The 6,306-nt window shown below is 41.5% G+C and overlaps 1 long non-coding RNA gene across 6 annotated transcripts in view; it reads left to right on the top strand.

The window, feature by feature from the left end:
- The window catches only part of LOC109498383, a 403,201-nt gene extending 397,347 nt beyond the window's left edge, over positions 1-5,854 (top strand). For 5 of the 6 annotated variants that reach the window (XR_006595961.1, XR_006595957.1, XR_006595956.1 and 2 more), the window contains one exon: positions 1,109-1,282. This is a non-coding gene — a long non-coding RNA (uncharacterized LOC109498383). Of the gene's footprint in view, positions 1-1,108; positions 1,283-5,137 lie in introns of those variants that run through there. The other variant, XR_006595960.1, reaches the window with a different exon arrangement.
- The last annotated feature ends 452 nt before the right edge of the window (positions 5,855-6,306 follow it).

Here is a 6,306-nt window from a genome sequence, read left to right on the forward strand (position 1 = left end):
AGGCAGGAGGGATGGATTCAGAGGAGGAGACCTAAGGACAGAAGCAGAGGCTAGAGTGCTGCCAGACACGAAATAAAGAATGAGTGAAACCTCTAGATGCTGGAAAAGGCAAGGAAGAGATTCTCCCCTAGACCACCAGAAGGAATGCAGCCCTGCTGACCTGTTTGGATTCCTGACCTCCAGAACTGTAACATAATAAATTCGTATTGTTTGAAGCCACTAGTTGGTGGCAATTTGTTAGAGCAGAGGGATAAAACTACCAGAAACTATGTTAGTTTCCTAGGGCTGTCCCAACAAATTACCATTAAAACAATGAAATTTGTCCCCTTAAAGTTCTAGAGGCTAGAATTCCAAAATGAAATGTTGGTAGAACCACGATCTCCCCAAAGGCTTCAGAGAAGAGTCCGTCCTTGCTTCGGATAGTAGCTGGCAGTCCTTGGCGTGTAGATGCATCACTGCAGTCTCTGGTGTTATCATCACACAGCAGTCTCCCTGTGTGTTTGTGTCTTCACACAGCCTTGTAAGGACACCAGTCATTGGATTTAGGGCCCACCTTAATCCGGTATGATCTGAATTTGACCAATTCCATCCGCAAAGACCCTATTTTCAAATAAGATCACATTCTGAGATTCCACATGAACATGAATTTGGGAGGATACTATTCAATACAGTATGTATTAGTAGCTAGGTAGGTAGACAGGTAGGTGCGTACATAGATGATAGATAGATAGATAGATAAACAACCTTTGTCAAAACCATTTTCATTGTTGTATAATATTTTATTATATGTTTATAGCAGAATTATGTATTCTTTTCACTGGAAACACATTGTTATACTTACCGAAGCATCGGTTATATCACTAGAAGAACTGCCTTCATTTCTGAGTGCCACATTCTGCATGGGATAATAACAAACTGAAACTCACTTTGGGAAGGGCAAACCAGGACAGATAATGGACTCAAATCATTTCTCATGAAGGTCCATGGAAGGAACTGGAATGATTAATCAAGAGACGAGAAGCTTCAGGACATATATGGAAGATATCTTCAAAGACAGAATGTACAATCACCTTGAAGAGAAATTAATCTTATTGTATTTTTCCCCAAGGTGTTGAACTGAGGCAAATGGATCCAAACAATTTCAAAGGGTAAAGTGCTGCAGTGACCTCACCTCTCTGTGTGTCCTTTTCCTCGAAGATCTGGAATCTGATAATCTTCGATCTTAGTAGTGCTCCTAAGTCTTCAAACAAATGTTTCCTTAAAATACATTCATCAAAAACCATGGATGGTATGAGATTTGTTTTTAACTGTCAAGAACTGCTAAGGGTCTGAGATTTTGCCCTTCTTGCAAATGAACAAGTTATCCTATTATAGTTCCAGACACGTTGGAAGATAAGAGACTCCTGAGTCAGATCCAAAGGTTGACTTGTTACTCATGGCAATAGCAGTAGCCCGTGTCATCGTCCTCTTGACCAGCCTCCAGACCCCAGTTCCCACAGGGTGATGTGGGTGATGTGGGTGATGTGGGTGGTGCCTGCATGTGCAAATGGCTGTTTACAAGAAACCCTGCACTCAGGAAACCCCAATCTTTTATAATGGTCTCTGCAATTCTGCCTGACCTTTGCCCCAGAAAGGTCTATTATTGCTATGGAAACAAGCTTGAAAAAGTCATCCACATCAAAAGTTGTCAGTGTATCATGGCTCACGAGACGTGCAGAAGTGCAAGAAACCCATAGGTATTTGTGTCTCAACAAGAGCCACTCCTGCTTCATTCTTATACCATCTTGGTTTCTGCTCAATTTCCCATGAGTTCATCACTACTTCCGCTACTTTGATTCATCTGACCGGCAGGCACTGGGATCAATCAACTCCATTTGGTTTGTCTCATACAAGATTTAGTTAAGACTGGTATTAATAGGAGCCCAAACAACAAGATGAGGTCAACTTGAAGTATTAACTTCATACAGTTGAGAAGCAGAGTATGGATGAAGATAGAGGTGGAGGTGGAGGCTAGAGGCAGATGAGAAAGGATCCTGTTTGCTTCATTCTGCTTCCAGCTTATCTACTGGTGCTAAAGAGCCATCAAAGTATTTAGGAGGAGACTTATGCAGCTGATGTGCATGTGGAGTGATTCTCCAGGGTGGCCAAAGGGTTAACAACTCAGAGAAGATGCAATTGAGAGAGACCTAGTTCCAATGACATTTTAAGAAAGCATTTGGTAAACACTGAAGCTTGAAGAGAGTAGACTTTAAACACATATAGGAGGTAAAATTGAGAGAACCTGTAAGAGAAGGGAATAGGAGAGAAAGAAGAGTTCAGCACGACTCTCAGGTTTCTGGCTCGGGGGATAGTGTGGAGGGCATTCCCTAAGATAGGAAAGCATAGGACAGTGGTTTTTAAGGGGATTGACAAGCTCAGAGAAGCATGTGAAATGTAGACGTGCACTGGGGTGTCTAGGCGTCATTAAAGTTAAGGATCTTAGGTGGATGGGGGAAACTGGGCTGAAAAGGTCAACTTGAAAGTTATCAGCACATAGGTTTTAACTAAAATCTGAGGGTTGGGATAAGAATTTCTATAGAAAATTTAATTAGAAAGCTCTCAGGAAGAGACCTGGAGAACAGCAAGGTAAAAAGCCTACACTGGTGGGGGTGGGGAGGAAGGGTGAAGGGTGAAGGGTGAAGTTCTGCCCTAGATGCCCTAGTAGAGTGCCAGAAGGAAGAAGTAATCAGCAAAGCGATTAACTACGAAGGGGATGAAAATTTGTTTTGGATTTATCAAAAATAAGATCATCGAGGACCTGGAGGAGAGTAGCTCCATGGAAAGGTGAGCACAGAGGCCAGTTGTAGTGAGTTGTAAATGTCATCCTAGGGCACGTATTGAGTATGTCCTTCAGCCATTAGGAAAATTTCACTACAAAGTGTCAATTCTTCCTAAGAATTAAAAGGAAATCCTTTGTGCTGAGACTTCCCGGGGCCTCTGATCTTACCAAAGGGAAAGCAGGAGATGTATAATTCATTCGTGTTTTATGTTTGCTTGGCAAGCGCGCAGCACATTGAGTGGGAGGCCATACTTTGGGAATCCAGCAGAAGTAGCAGTAAGATGCCTTCTGGTAATGGGGGTGAAAGTGTGGTCAGCCCTTGGTGCAGAGTTTGTCAAACTTTATTAAAGAAAAAAAAGGGAGATGGTCTAGAAGTCTCAACTGGGTCAGACAATGACACACCTTCTGTCAACGCACACAAGCTGAAATAATGAACAGTTCCACCAAGCTCACATCATCTTGGTTTTAAATGTGTAAGCGCCAGAAAAAGATTTCATAAAAGTGTGTCTGGGGGAAAATAGGAAATGTCACTGCTGCTGAGTTCTATTCAAAATGAGCAGGAGAAAAATACAGACTCAGGTAATTAGGTTTTTAGATCCAGCTCAGACTGTAACATCTGTTACCGTGCTGTCTTCCAAGCCTGATGTATTGATCACGTGTTCCATGGCGGGAAGCAGAGGGTCCAGAGCTTTCCCTCATAAGAGCAGGGCAAGAACTTGGGCTTTGAGCCGACCCAACATTGATTAGTTTGATACCATTTGCAAGTTACTTAACTTCTCTGAGCTTCATGGCTTCCTGTTTGTATTTTTTGTTCATTAGAAGATGTTAGCAGGGCACATGGGTGGCTCTTGATTTCAGCTTAGGTCGTGGAATCGGACTCTTCCCAGGATTGTGGGATCAAGCCCTGCATCAGGCTCCGAACTGAGTGTGGAGCCTGCTTGGGATTCTTTCTCTCACTCTACCCCCCAACCCCTGCTCATACACACTCTCTCTAAAATAAAAGAAAAAGAAAATATTTTTTTAAAAACTTAGCAACACTATATCAAAAGATTTTTGAGAAGATTAAACTTTCCTTTAAAATATTCAAACAAGTCTATGAAATGCTTATAATATTATACAATGAAACTTTCTGGATTCTATTTTTTTTCCTTTTCTTTCTCTGCACCCTTTCCCTTCCTCCTCTCTCCCTTCCTTCCTTCCCTGCCTTCCTCCCCAGTGAATATCTGCTCCTTCAGGTAAATATCTGTCAAGAATCTTGGTGCCATCTTCTCAGAAATTTATATTATTCCCTGGAAATCATATCCTCCAGAGAATGGGTGTGAATTTGGAAGTGCCCCCAGAAGCAGGAAGGCTCTCAAATGCCCTAGAATTCTCCCAAGCAGATTGACCCTTACTGGGACATGATTTCAACAACAAAACTTTTCCAAGCTTTACAACGACTCAGCTCCTGTGAGGGCCATATGCAGTTTTCCATCTCATTAACAAAAACCTATTTCTCATAAACCTTTAAAGAAAGAACAGCTCTTTCCCAAGAAAACAAACTCTTCTCACCTCAGTCTCTGAAATTGGATTGACTGTCACCATGCAAACTGCAAACACTATTTTCCAGTGCAAATGACCCCCATCCTGCAGTCTTGGTGGGCTGGGAAGTATCTCCTTTTGATATTCCAGCTATCTGGTATTTTCTTGGCGTCAAGGAAAACTGTAATTTGGAGAGTCACAGCTATTCCATTTTCAGAGGTGAGAATGTGGAATTTTTTATCCCAAAATTTTAGGGGAAGGAAAACGAAACCGATGTTTGGCAAGGGAATATGTATTTCAAAGTCCCTTCATTACACTCAGGAGGACCTTTCAATTCCTTGATGGGGACAGGGAGTCTATTCCCACAGTCTACACTAAGGTCTGAAATAATGTTTACTGATATCCAAATGTGTGGCCGATTAGAAGTAAACAAGAAAAAAAATTGAAGTGGAATGAGAAATTATGGGCATACAGTATATCTAAAAGAAATGTTGGCTAATATTTGAAAAGGATAGTGAAATCTAAGTATGGCAAACATAAGAAACTAAAAGCCACGGCAGTTAATGAACATTCTGTGCTGAAGCACAGGCCAGGCATATGCCAGTCCCCCCAAGATCACCCCTCTGATGCTGTTCATCACATTGAGGGTTGTTTCATGCAAACACTGAGAAAAGACAAATGTGTACCTAAGGCAACCACTACCTTATCAAGACATAGAACATGTGCATCATTCCAGAAGTTCCCTCATTCCTCTGGCCCTGATGTCCATCTTGATAGGTTACTTTTTGCTGGTTTCAGACTTCCAAGTAGAAGGAATCATGCAGGATGTATTTCTCTGTGCCTGGCGTCTTCCATGCAACATCATGTTTTTCATCCCAATCATCTGGTGGGTATCACGTTTCCATTCTTTTTATTACTACATAAGTATTCCACTGTGTGAATATGCGAGTTTGTTTATCCGTTTACCTATGGATGACCATGTCTACACAAGTCTGTTCATGAGCACGTGTTTTTGTTTGTCTTGGTAAATATCTAGGATTGAGACTACTGGCTTTTCTATGGTTAGTGTATATTTAACTTTTAAGAAACCACCCGTTTCCAGAGTGATGATACCATTTTACATACCTACCAGCAATATGCTAAAGTTCTCATTTATTTTTCTGTTGTTGTTTTCTGTGGGGTTTTTTTTGTTTGGGTTTTAGGGTTTTTGTTTGGTTGGTCGGTTGGTTGTTCTTTGGGGTATTTTAGAGAGACCGAGAGGGGCAGAGGGAGAGGGGCAGAGAGAATCCCAAGCAGGCTCCAAGCCCAGCACAGAGCCTGATGCAGAGCTCCGTCCTACAAACCGTGCGCTCATGACCTGAAATCAAGAATTGGACGTGTAACCGACCGAGCTAGCTAGGAACCCTGAAAAGTTAGTTCTAAATTCTTTACATCTTCACCCACACTTAGCACTGTCTTTTTATGATTTAGCCATTGCAGTGTGTGTGAAGTGATATTCCCACTGTGGTTTTAATCTGCATTTGCTTTATGACTAATGAACAATTCATAAAGCAGGCATCTGCAAGGGAGGTCTATGGGCAGGACCAGCTGCATAGAATACAGGGAATAAAAACACAGGGACATTTGCATAAAAGTTAAGAAAAATTCCAAGATGACAGCAGCAAAACATGAAACAAAGCAAGAAGGCTTTCTAAGCGCAGGACCCCGTGGATTGCGAAGGGCACATGAACTTAAATCTGGCCTTGCCTGTGGGCCACATCCAGTCCAACACCTGCTTTAGTATGGCTCATGAGTCAAGAATGGTTTTTATATTTTTTAATAGTTAAAAATGAAAAATTCATATTTCACGATACTTGACAATTATAAGAAATTCAAATTTCAGCATCCATAAATAAAGATATATTATAACACAGCCATGTTCATTTGTTTATGTATTATCAATAGCTAGACAATGACAGTGTTAGGAG

Source organism: Felis catus, chromosome A3 (assembly GCF_018350175.1).
Source record: "Felis catus isolate Fca126 chromosome A3, F.catus_Fca126_mat1.0, whole genome shotgun sequence".
NCBI lineage: Eukaryota > Metazoa > Chordata > Mammalia > Carnivora > Felidae > Felis > Felis catus.